Source organism: Peromyscus californicus, unplaced genomic scaffold, assembly GCF_007827085.1.
Source record: "Peromyscus californicus insignis strain IS unplaced genomic scaffold, ASM782708v3 Scaffold_16__1_contigs__length_79575227, whole genome shotgun sequence".
Lineage (NCBI taxonomy): Eukaryota > Metazoa > Chordata > Mammalia > Rodentia > Cricetidae > Peromyscus > Peromyscus californicus.
In genome coordinates this window covers 11,885,054-11,896,918 of record NW_026294458.1, presented here as the reverse complement: position 1 = coordinate 11,896,918, position 11,865 = coordinate 11,885,054, and positions in this window count along the sequence as shown.

The following is an 11,865-nucleotide window of genomic DNA, read 5'->3' as shown; positions in this document are numbered from 1 at the left end:
GAGATGGTATATGCCTGTGGAGGCCAGCCTGGGCTGCATAAGGCCATGTCTCAAAAATGAAAACGAAAACAAAAAACACTGAGATAAGTCCTTGAACTTTGGAGACAGAGGGAAGAGGTTCTGGACTTCAAGGTCATCTTTTGCTACCTATAAAGTTCGGGGCTAGCCTGAGCTACAAGGAGACTCTATCTCAATAAAAAAAAGAGATTACTACCAGGTAATAACAATATATCTAGGGCTGGAGAGATGGCTCAGAGGTTAAGAGTACTGACTGCTCTTCCAGAGGTCCTGAGTTCAATTCCCAGCAACCACATGGTGGCTCACAACCATCTATAATGAGATCTGGTGTCCTCTTCTGGCCTGCAGGCATACATGCAAGCAGAACACTGTATACATAATAAATAAATCAATCTTTAAAAAAAATTTATATCTATAGTTGGGAAACTGAAAATCTGTGTTTAATAAATTCCCAGACAATTCAGAAGAGGACAATCAAAAGTGCCACCAGGTGGCGCTGCTGTCACCAGGAAGAGGGGTTTATTTATTTATCTATCTATCTATCTATTTATTTATTTATTTATTGTGGCTTTCTATATTTTAAGGCAACTGCCCCAGTTCTCCATTGTGTGGTAGTTTTCTCTGTTGATAGACTATAGAAGGGGAAATTTAGAAGGAAGTATTTAAAGAATAATGACATAGATTACATAAAAATACTTTATTAAATCCTGATTAAACTTCTTCCAGAGCACCTATAGGGTACCAACTATTGGCTTAACTGAGAAAAAAAAATATCCCCTGGATGGGCTCTTTTCCTAACACTCCAGGACCAACACTGTCCAGGGCATATCATAGCTAATGCTAGCTGGGAGCCACAACAAGCCTCTGCCAGGTGGAAGTCCTTCAATAGTGAGAAATGTTAGTTCCCACTAGATGCTGTGGGAAAGAGCAGCCATAGAGCTCAGAGAAAGCAAAACACTGGCAAACGGTGCCTCCTGAAAGGACTTAGGAAATCATCTGAGAACGTCTTCATTGCCCAGTAAGTACTTAGGACACTTCTAGGTGGGAGAAATAGAAGGTGCACAAAATCAACTTCCTGTCCTTGGCCACTAAGACTGACACGGAACTCATGCTTGACATGCACCCACACACCAGACAAATTCTCAAGATTCCATAGGAATGAAAAAAAAATTTCTTTTTCAAAAACAAGCCTGTCCACTGTAGTCTATGTGGCAGTGGGATACTTGGGTGGGGCAGGTTAAGGCATGGTAGGGCAGGTACTTGCTTCGTTTTATACACTTCTGGGTGGCCTGAGCATCCACAGCCAGTCTACATCACCAAAAACAACTTTTAAACAAGAGCAAAACACAAATGTTTAAAAATTGGATACTAGGCCAGGAGTGGCAGCCTTTAATCCCAGCACTCGGGAGGCAGAGGCAGGTGGATCTCTGTGAGTTCGATGCCAGCCTGGTCTACAAAGAAAGTTCCAGGACAGGCTCCAAAACTACACAGAGAAACCCTGTCTTGAAACAACAACAACAACAAATTGGATACAAGAGCAGATATGACACTAAGTGCCAAGGTCACTATCTATTGGCTTCTCGCCATGACGGCGGACACTCTTCAGGATAGGGCTGCCTCCTCTATGATCACACAGGAAGAAAACGCAGCCAGCCACTCACTACACAGTGTTTGGATCCCTGCCTGTCTTCCTCTGAAGCATGGACTCTGCTCCTGTCCCCCGCTGGGGGACTTCTCTGGGCCAAGACTCCTTTCTATACCTATAGGGTATCTTGAGATCAATGACAATGGATCCTCTGACCTCCAGCCACTTCCCCAAGCCCTCCCAGAAAAGCATTCCCTTCTCAGTATCCTGTTCTTATGTCTTACAAGAAGGCAGGCATTCCTTCCACATGGTGACTCCTGGAAGCCATGTAGATCGGGCCAGTTCTTATTGGGACCTGAAGGTTTGGCCACAGGGCCTGCCCCAGGCTTGGCAGGGGAGATCTGGTGAGGCCTGTCCTCCTGTTAGGACAACTCCTCACCCCCAAGCTTGAAACCAGCTCTCAAAAAAAAAAAAAATCATATCTCGGGCCATAGAAATAGTTCAATAAATGAAGAAAAAGAGCTTGCTGCCAAGGCTGACAGTCCGAGTTCAAACCCCCTCGTACGGTGAGAGGAGAGAACCCACTTCTGTCCTCTGACCTCCACACACAGGCACCCCTAGGTAAATAAATGACTTTTAAAAAAGTCACATCTTGCCATGCACGTAGGCTCATGCCTAGAACCCAGGACTCCAAGGCAGATGAGCCAGAAGCTGAAGTTGGTCTGCTATACAGAGACCTCAATCAGCCTTGGCAGCCTGGAATCTAAACAAACGTTCCTCTAAACTAAGCTCAGTCTCTCTTCCCCTTTCCACTGTGTCAAATGCCTTATTCCTTTTTGCATTTGGCTTCTAGATCTGGAGTCCTCTCTCAGACAGGTGGGCAAATTCCTCACCCACTCACACCCAAAGAACTCCCCAGTCCGGAAGAGGAGCACCTGTATGAGGTCCGACCCACACCCGGATTGCTCTTTTTGGCCAGTGATCTCCAATTTCAAGCCTGGGTGAAAACAAAGGTATTTTTTTCCCCCTGGGCCTGGCTCTTTGATGATCCCAGGAGTAGTCCCAGCTTGCCACTGTAAGATACCTGACCCTTGAAATACTGAGTCATCTTTAGCCAACCTCAGACAAACCTCCGCCCTGCTGTGTCCCAAAGTCACTCAGACATCTTTTGCTACTGCTGTCTTTGTGGTCACAAACGAAAAATGCCAGCGTCTTTGAGCTGAGCTGGACAAGAAATTTCCTTTACCAAATGGTCCCAAGTCAAGACTGCCAGCAGATTCAAGAACTGGCAGGCTTGAGCGTGCTTGCTTTAGTTTCAGAAGCCACAAAGCTGCCTGAAGTAATCAAGTTACAGAAACAAAAAAAGATTTCTTACCCAAGAGCACCAACAGGAGACCGAGAGAGAGAAGCAGGGAGGCTTTCATGGTGGCTGTTCTTGCTGGATAATCCAAGGAGGAAATGGGTCCTCTCCTTGGCTGCTGGAGTTTTAACTGTCTTTCGGGTCCAAAGTCCAGTCATTAACTGACGTCAATACAGGTAAAGGCAATTCGCTGTTAGAATCTGGTCATATACCACAGGCTGCTTCCAGCCTCAGAGGGGGATGGCCCGAACCCAACTTCAAGATGATTTCCTTGACTCAAAGTCCAGAACAACTCAGGACTTCTGAGTTCTCTTTAGAAATCTTTGCAAGGTGAGAGGTAAGTGCGTTCAGTTAATCTCCTCGTATCTTGGACATGGCTGACCTATCACCTGTTTAAGCCCACTGTCCCTTTAAAGATTCATCTAGACGTAAATGATGGTCTCACCTCCGACCCCCTTTTAATTGTTTGAAAATTACAATTTTGTGTGTGCACACCACGGTGCTCATATGGATGTCAGAGGACGGCGTGTGGGGTTGGTTCTTGACCTTTACCATGTGGGGTCAAGGGATGGAACTCAGGTCATCAGGCTTGGTGGCAAATACCTTTGCCATTGTGTCATCCCCTCAGCCCTCACCCCCCACCCCCACCCCCGGCTCCCTTTGACCACAAGGAACTCAGTTTTCTCCCCAGGTTCCAAGCATCCCTGATAAGTACTTTGGTGTTTCCCCAAACTGTCTGTGACTTGGCTTCTGTTATCTTTTGCTGTGGGCTCCCACTCTGGGCTTCTTTCAGTGGTCACCTCTAGAAACTTTATAATCACACCTCCAAGCTTCCATGGCTCTCACAAGAGACCCCAATATGCCATGCTCCTGTTAAAAGTAGCTTGAAGGTCACTGAGGGATGGACTCCCTCTCCCATAATCAGCTTGGGCCCCCATCTGAGGTGTTCCCAGTTTTAACAAGGGGAAAGTATCACAATTGTCTCTCCTTCGAAATCCCACATGCAAAGAGAAGATTTGGGAGGCGGAAGAGGCAGACAGATCTCTGTGAGTTGGAGGCCAGCCTGGGCTACATGGAGAGTTTCAGGCCATCCAGGGCTACATAGTGAAGACTGTCTTTAAAAAAAACAACAAAAACCAGCTGGGCGGTGACGGCACACGCCTTTAATCCCAGCACTCGGGAGGCAGAGGCAGGCGGATCTCTGTGAGTTCGAGGCCAGCCTGGTCTACAGAGCGAGTTCCGGGACGGGCCCCAAAGCTACACAGAGAAACCCTGTCTCGGGGGTAGGTGGGTGGGAACACCCACATACAAACAAAACAAACAAACAAACAAAACCAGAAACAGAACAACCACCACGTGGAAGGGGAGAAAACATCATAGTCTCTTTTCCTTACTATTTAAAGTAGCATAAGAGAGAGAGGAGCTGGAGACATGGCTCAATTAATAGAGGGTTTGCCGGCATGGACAATAAACTGGGCATGATGGCACAGGACTGTAACTCCAGTAATTGGGATCAGAAGTTCAAGGCACCGTCTCTTTCTCACACACGTGAAATTATATCACTACACTAACTAAATAAAAAGCACTCCTTCCTTGCTATTAAAAAAGGGAGGGAGCAAGGGAGGGGAGTAGCAGCTTGGCTGAGGCCCGTTAAGGAAAGTCCGCTTCCTCCTGGCAGGGCACGGCGGTTGTGACGCCGGATCACTCTTTTTCATGTTCTCGCCTCTGGGTTGTGTCTCTGGCCCTGGGTAGAAACACGGCTTTCCAGAGAAGAAACAAAGGCACACTAGCATTCCTTCTCTTAAGACTGAATCCAAGTGGGGCCAGGCGGTGGTGGCACACGTCGCCGTTAATCCTAGCACCCAGGAAGCAGAGGCAGGTGGGTGGATCTCTGTGAGTTTGAGGCCAGCCTGGTCTACAGAGTGAGTTCCAGGACAGCCAGGGCTCACAGAAAAATCTTGTCTCAAAACCCCACCATCAAAAAGAAAGGAAGAAAGAGAGAAAGAAAGAAAGAAAGAAAGAAAGAAAGGAAGGAAGGAAGGAAGGAAGGAAGGAAGGAAGGAAGGAAGGAAGGAAGGAAGAAAGACAATACTTAATCCGATGGTCCCGTTGACCACCCGGGTAGGACGCTGACCCTCAGAAAAGCTGCCCAGTAAAGCCCGCCTCAACATGAGTTGGCACAGTGGGTCCCTCGGTTGTTATTACTGTCACCTCGAGTGTATCTGGTGACAATGGCCTCTGTGACCACTGTGGCCGTTGTCCACTCTCTTCCCTGAGAGCGCACCGGTTTCCTCAAGAATAAATTGACCGTCTTCTACACTAGGCTCCGTGTATCCCAGTTCCTTCACAGCCGGAGGACAGGGAGCCGAGAGGAGGCTAGAGCGACATCCCACTCAGGGCATCAGATCCAGCATGCAAACACTTGGAAGGAAGGCTGCTGGGTGACAGGTCACAGAAGAGGAAAAGACCTCTACCAGAGCGTGCTCACCTGTCACCCCCATGGGCTTCCGCCACCCTTTGCTCTCCAGCCCCTGAATCCCGGGAGTCACCTCTGTCACTTGATTAGGCTTTCTTTTTTTTTTTTTTCGTTTTTCGAGACAGGGTTTCTCTGTGTAGCTTTGCGCCTTTCCTGGGACTCACTTGGTAGCCCAGGCTGGCCTCAAACTCACAGAGATCCGCCTGGCTCTGCCTCCCGAGTGCTGGGATTAAAGGCGTGCGCCACCACCGCCCGGCTGATTAGGCTTTCTTAATCCCATCCTTTCTTTATTTCCAGCCCCACCCAGAGGAAGACACACAAGCAATCCTCAGGGTTTTTAACCTGAATCTTAACTCTGTCCTCAATTTAAAACTTATATTAACACCCAAAAGCTCCTATTGTCCCCAAAGTCTCCACTCAAGAGTATGACAAAGGGGCCGCAAAGATGATTTACAGGTTTAAAAAAGGGCTTCCTGTGTTTGCAGGTGACTGGAGTTCCGTTCTTAGTGTGCAGGTCAGGTGGCTCTCAACTGATCCTGTAACTCCAGTCCCCGGGGAATCCATGCCTCTGGCCTCGGTGGGCACCTGGACTCATGTGTGGGCATACACACACGCCCTTAAAAATAATAAAAAATAAATATAAAAATAAAAAGAAGAGCAGGACAGTAGCGGCGCACACCTTTAATCCCAGCACTCGGGAGGCAGAGCCAGGCGGATCTCTGTGAGTTTGAGGCCAGCCTGGCCTACAGAGCGAGATCCAGGACAGGCACCAAAACTACACAGAGAAACCCTGTCTCAAAAAACCAAGACAATAAATAAATAAAAATTAAAAAAATAAAAAGAATATGATAAGGAGGCTGGGGAGATGGCTTAGTCAGTAACGTGAGGACCTGAGTCAAGACCCCAGAATCCATGTTAAAAGACGACACAATGGTGCAGGTTTCTAATCCCAGTGTGGGGGTGGGGGCGCAGATGCTGGGCTTTCCGGGGATCACTCAGGACTAGCTAGCCTAGCCGAAAAGGTGAGCTCCAGGTTCAGTGAGAGACCCTGTCTCAAAACATAAGCAGGGGAGTCTCAGAGGATGCCCTGGTGCTGGACTTACAGGCACTTATGAGCTGCTTGACCTGGACACTGGGAACCAAACCTGGGTCCCTTGGAAGAGCAGGAAGTTCTCTTAGCTGCTGAGCCACCTCTCCAGCCCTTAAAATGTTTTTCTACACCCAAGGTGAGGTAAAACCCTGGGGTTGGGAGTGAGATCCAGGAGGCCTTGCAAAATTGACATGAAAAAGCCATCTGTTGGGGAGGAAGGCTGGAGTCACCCCCGTACCCCTTCCATCTCCAGCAGGGCTGTCTAGAAATTCTGGGGCCACTGGCTCAGGCACAGAGCACAGTAGAGTGTCTGAAGGGGACTCAAGTCTCATTACAATAACAAAAAGCACACCCCTAGGTGGAGATTCAAATGCTAATCAGACATGGGACATATGAAGTTGCATGCCGAACTACATGAATCAGAGCATGTTCGAGAAACCCTGCACTATCCAATGACCTAGCCTGCCTGCCTATGTTACACAGGACCCTATGCTTTGCACAGCAGTGTGGCTGAGCGGCTAACCCGTCTCACTTCACTCTCTCTGCGTCTGCTGCAACTGTGAGTTCCTGTTCAGTTCCCTATTCATGGACACAAGACCTGGATCTCCCAACAAGTGCGCATCAAACCCTGATAGCCACCGATACCCAAGGCTCACCATGTTGGGCCGGTTATCCTCAGCTTGAATGGCACCAGAGTTTAAAAGCACCTTTTCATCCTTTTTCCATATTCTCCTTCTTTCTTTCTTTTCTGTTTTTTGTTTATTTGTTTTTGGTTTTTTTTTGTTTTGTTTGTTTTAAAGACAGGGTTCTTCTGTGTAGCCCTGGCTGCCCTGGAACTCATTCTGCAGACCAGGCTGGCCTCAGACTCATAGAGATCCACCTGCCTCTGTCTCCTGAGTGCTGGGATTTAAGACATGCACCGCCACTGCCTGGCTGTCTCCTTCTTTCTTTTTAATTTCATTTCTTTTTTTACAGATTAACTTTATTGGGATCTAATTTATAACATTAGATTCTGTCCAGTTCATTTGTGCAAGGGAGTTTTGATCACTGGGCAGACATGTGAGTTCTGCAGATATACAACCAAGAGACTCTGGTTCCCCCCTCCACTCCAACCGCAGGCCACAGACTCATATCTGTCACTTACATTTTCTAGAGTTTTACGTAAGTGGTATCCTACCCACGTGCTGTATATATATTTTTCCTTTTGGCCTTTCAGCACACTCATTTTGAAAATCATCTATGCAGTGTCTGTCAATAGTTCCACATTCTGTAGAATGTTCTAGGCTATGAATTCACTATGTTTTTTTTTTTTTTTAATGAGAAAAAGCCCTAAGCCACAGTCTTCAAAATAAACCCCTTTCTTCTTGTTGGAGTAGTTTCTAGGTTGGGTTTTCTTGTTTTCATTTTTAATAAATAGGATGCTCTAACTTGTACCATTTCACACTCCCACTGGTAGTATATGAGGACTACAGTTGGTCTCCGTCCTTGCCAACACTTGATACTGTCAGTTTCTGTACTAGACGTTCTAAATGGTAGGTAGCCTCTCTGGTTTTAGTTAGCATCTCCTGGTGATAAAGGATATTGAACATTTTTCCATGTGCTTATTAGGCATTTACTTCTCCCTCTCTAAGTCATCTGTTCCAATAGTTTGTCTATTTTTATTTACTTAACACACGCACGCACGCACGCATGTATACACACACACACACACACACACACACACACACACACACACACACACCAGACAGGCTGGTCTAGAATTCTCTATGTGGCTTAAACTTCTGATTTTCCTATCTCTATCTCCCAAGCGCTGAGGCCACAGGCGTGTATCACCATGCCATCATGTCTACTTTAATCCAGCATCTGGGACTGAACCGAGGGTTTCACATGTGCTAGCCAAGGGCTCTACCAACTGAGCTACATCCAAGTCCAAATTTTCCTAGTTTAAATTAATTGTTGCCGGGCGGTGGGAGGCAGAGCCAGGTGGATCTCTGTGAGTTCGAGGCCAGCCTGGACTACGGAGTGAGTTCCAGGAAAAGCACAAAGCTACACAGAGAAACCCTGTCTTGAAAAACAAAAACAAAAACAAACAAAAAAATTGTTGTCTTCTTGTTTTGGAGTCCCAAGAGTTCATTAATGTCTTTCTCTCCACCCCCACCCCCACCCCTGTCTGTATCAGACTGGGTCTCACTATATAGCAAGTATGAGAATCTGAGTTCAAATTCCCAACATGCATGTAAAAATCTGGGCATGGCCACACATGCCTGTAACCCCAGCTTTGGAGGGCAGAGACAAGAACTTGTAGCCCACCAGCCAGGCTAGCCAGAGCAGCAAGCTTCTGGTTCAGTGAGACTCTACCTCAAGGGACCACAGCAGAGGGCAATAGAGGAAGAGACTCAACATTCTCCTCCCAATATTTGGCCTCTGCCTGTGCCCACAGGGGCACATGTACCCACAAACTCACATGCATGTAACATACCTATTTGTGGTATAAATACCTATATACCACATACATATACAACATGTACATAAAACATACACCAAAAAATAAAAAGTAAAAATTGAAGATAAGTTTTAAAAAAGAGCACACATGTGATATATATACATATATACAGGCAAACACTCATACACATAAAACAATAATCTTAAAAAAAAAAGTTAACAACAACAAAAAGCTACCAAGGAGTGGAGCCTGCACACTCCCGTGCCAGAGTCTGATGCCGCCGCCATATTGCTCAGTGGGAATGCTTACTATAATCCTCTCTTCCACTTCTGCGGCCACTGAACAAAGACTGTGACCAGGTAGGATGGAGGACTACCAAGTACCTGCCCCCGGCTCTTCCCTGACTTTATCTGGAAAAACACAGACAAGACAATCGGGCAGGCTGGGCACGGTGGCGCACGCCTTTAATCCCAGTACACAGGAGGCAGAGGCAGGTGGACCTCTGTGAGTTTGAGGCCAGCCTGGTCTACAGAGGGAGTTCCAGGACAGGCAGGGCTATGATAATGAGACCCTGTCATGAAAATCAACCCCCCTCCCGTGAAAAGAAAAGCAGAGGAATCCATGAAGCCCTGAAAGTAGGAACCGGTGATCACTTTGCCTTCTGGCCCCTTCTAGCTGGACACAGTCCAGACTTCAACATCCCATGGTTACAGAACCCCTCTCTGGGGGAAATATTCTTTCTGTTGCTGCTTCTTCCATGTGGAGGAGGCTCGCTTCCTACCAGGCTCCCAGATTCTTGCATTTCTTTATTAACTTTACCCTAAGTGGTTTCAGAAGACCAAACTTGCCTCACATCCTGTATTTCCCTGTGGGGACAGACCCTGGGTTCTGGACTATGGTTCTAGGAAGGTAAAGATTCACTATGGGGAAGTCCAGCTAAGGGCTAGGTGCTGGAGGCCAGCCTGACCTGCACAGTGAGACTTTGTATCAAAAGAAGAAAAGAAAGAGGGGAAGAAGAGGCACATGTGTGTGTATGTGTGTGTGTGTATATGTGTGTGTATGTGTGTGTGTATGTGTGTGCGTATGTATGTGTGTGTGTGTGCGTGTGAATGTGTGTGTATGTGTGTGTGTATGTATGTGTGTGTGTGCGCGCGCGCGTGTGTGTGTGTGTGTGTGTGAATGTGTGTGTGTATGTGTGTGTGTGTGTGTGTGTGTGTGTGTGTGTGTGTGCATGTGCGGGCGTATGTGTGCTCTTTTGCCCCCAACAGGCAAACAAGTATAAAGTTAACAGTAGATGTCTACATTGATCACTCTCCGCTTTATTTCCTGAGTCAGTCTCTCTCCCTGAGCCCAGAGTTTGCCAATTCTGGTTAGTCTAGCTGGGCAGATTGCCGGGGAGGGGGAGCGGTCGTCCCTTCTCTCCCCAGTGCTGGGATTGTAGGTGGTCACAGCGCCTACTGGCTCCTACATGGGTTCAGGGGCAAATGCTCCACCCACTGAGCTGTCCCCTGCCCTCTACTTCTCTATGTTTGTGTTTACTTATTTTCGCTGTGTTGTTTTGTCTTCATTATGTAGCCCAGGCTGGCCCTGAACTGCTGATGATCCCCCTGTCTCAGCCTCCTGATTGCTGGGACTATAGGTATGCACCACCACACTCGCCTCAAAAGAAGCAACTAAATAAAAATAATATCTTACTTTGCCATTCTGCCATGGTTTTTGTCTTCTCACATAAATAGAACCCAGACAGGAAAAAGAGATGGTTTTATGTGTGTATGTGTGTATATGTGTATGTATATATATATATATATGTGTGTATGTGTATATGTATGTGTGTGTATGTATGTGTGTATATGATGCATGTTGGTGTGTGTGTATGGTGTATGTTGGTGTGTGTATGTGTGTATATGTGTGTGTATGTGTGTGTGTGTACGGTGTATGTTGGTATATGTGTGTATATGTGTGTATGTGTATATGTATGTATGTATATGTGTGTATGTGTGTGTGTGTACATTTAGCAGGTCCTTATGTTTACAGGGCGAACACTTTACAGACAGCTATCTCCCCAGCCCCTTGTTTCACTTTTGGAGACAGGACCTCATGTAGCCCAGGCTGGCCTTGGATTCACTGCAGCTGGCCATGCACTCGACTTCCTCTTGTCTCCCCACCTCTCAAGTGCTCGGATTGCAGCACGCACCACATGCCTGGCTCCCAGCAGGTACTGGAAGCATCTCTGTACAAGACCAAGCGATGAACAAGATCTCCGCCTCCCTGGAGCATCCATGAGCTGGTGTGTAGTGGGGACCAGCAGCACACAAGCAATGAAATGAAGGAATTTCCAAGTGCTAAGTGCTGTGAAGGAAATAAGACACACAACAGGGTAGTGGCATGTGGGGCGGGAGTGCTGTCTTATCTGAAAAGGTTGGCAGGATCCTCTCTCAGGAGTTGAACACACCCTAGACCTGCTACTCAAGAGGCCTCAGGAGAAACAGAAGAACATTCCAGGCTGATGCAACAGCCAGTACAAAGGTCAGGAGTCTAGAGCAGAGCTGCTGGGTTTGAGGAGGCCTGTGGAGGTTTAGGGGGCTGGGAGATGTGATGTCAGAGGCAGGTTGGGCCTGATCCTGCAGGGCAAGCAGGGTGGACTTCAGCCTGCTGCAGCCTAAGGAGTCACTGGTATCTCAGCTCGAGGATGGCAGAGGTCTTCTTTGCTGCCTTATCTAAAGGATTAGCTGTACCCAGTGGACTCTATCCAGTAGCCTTTTCTCTCTATTGGTTTAGTTGACTGTGGCTCCTGCCCTGTTCACCCCCCCCCCCCATCTCCATCCCTCAGAACAGCTGGCAGGCAGGATTTGCTCAGTAAATATTTATGAAAATGAAAGAATGGGTGGATGAA